Source organism: Vigna radiata, unplaced genomic scaffold, assembly GCF_000741045.1.
Source record: "Vigna radiata var. radiata cultivar VC1973A unplaced genomic scaffold, Vradiata_ver6 scaffold_111, whole genome shotgun sequence".
Taxonomy (NCBI): Eukaryota; Viridiplantae; Streptophyta; class Magnoliopsida; order Fabales; family Fabaceae; genus Vigna; species Vigna radiata.
Genome location: NW_014543596.1, coordinates 357,709 through 359,296, shown reverse-complemented (window position 1 = coordinate 359,296; position 1,588 = coordinate 357,709).

The window sequence follows — 1,588 nt, the reverse complement described above, 5'->3', positions numbered from 1 at the left end:
CAAAACAATAAAATCAAACGAAAATTAAAAATAAATCCAAATAATAAAATAAAAACTAAATCAAATAGGAAAATAAAAATAAAATGAAAATGAAAATAAAATAAAACAAAAGTAAAAACGAGTCCTACTATTTAGTCACCCGGACGAAATTAGGTGTTGACACACTCAATTTCAACTTTCAATTTTTCAAATATATGCCTTTCCCCTCTCAGATGCAACAATTAAACATGCAATGCACTTAACACAGGATCAAAAACAAAATAATCAACTGGTTGCCTTCCAGGTAGCGCTTGTTTAACGTCACGAGCCTGACCCAAACCTGCTTAACACTCATCAGTAAGTGCTTATCCTTCCAACACCCTTTAGTAGGTGAACTTACCTTGTATCCTTCAGTGGATACATAAGAATTAAGCATCCCTCAGTAGATGCTACCCAAGAAGTGTTCAAAAATCCAATAAATTACATGTCAAATAAACCTAAAACTACGAATGTTTATAAAAGGTGGGATATAATCAAGTTGTTCCATCCCGGTTGGGATCTTCATCAACCCAACTCATCAGTTGCCTTCTATCCACTTTCTTTATGGCTCTTGTGAATGGTTTTCTGATTTCCAACTTGCCATCTTCCCGGACCTTGATAATAAGCCACTTCTTGTTCTTGAATCTCACTTGTGCTCCTATTAGAAGTGGTGTATATTCGGAGTGGATAGTTCCTCCTTTGTCAACCTCTTTATCTTTAGGTACCTGCAAAACATTACAACTGTTAGAATTGGTACCTGATGTGTTGTCCTCTTCATCTGACACAGCTTCCCTTCTTAACTTTTTGAATCTAGCCCTCTTCTTCATTTTCACTTTCTTTCCTTTGGAGCAATTATACATTAACACATATTCTTGATCTTTCAAAGTTACTATTCCATCATGGAGACGCATTGCCATTCTAGAAGTCCTCATAAAAGGTCTTCCTAAAATTAATGGAATCCTTCCTTCATTTTCCATATCCACAACTACAAAATCAATCAAGAATTTCAACTCCTCAATACAGACAATTGCATCCTCCCCCCTACCAGCTGTTTTTTCTTAGTAGAACCATCTGCAACTGTTATAGTAGTGTTAGCTGGCTTTAATACTAACCCTTTAATTTTCTTCAAGTAACTTAAGGGCATTAAATTTATGCTAGGCCCAGAGTCTATCATAGCTCTTCCTATATCCACATCATTTATCACACATGGAAGAGTTAATAATCCTAGATCCTTCATTTTAGGTGGGTGATGATCCTTTCTTGGTTGCACAATCACTTGCTGTTCTTCTTCATCTGCATCTAAATTTATCACCTCTCCAAGGTAATAATTAATTTTCTTAGAATAAACAGGAATTTGAGGATGATTTTCTTCTATAGGAACCATAGTCATATGTTTGAATATTTCTCTCATCTTTCCATTGTGACTATCTCTTCTTTTCTCAACTTCTTCATATCCCTCTTCTTCTTTCTTTTCTTCACCAGGCTTGTCACTCTCACTTACCTCTTCTTCATCACTGCTAATCTCAATAACTTCCACCTCTGCCTTTCTTTTCTCCCTCACTACAACAGC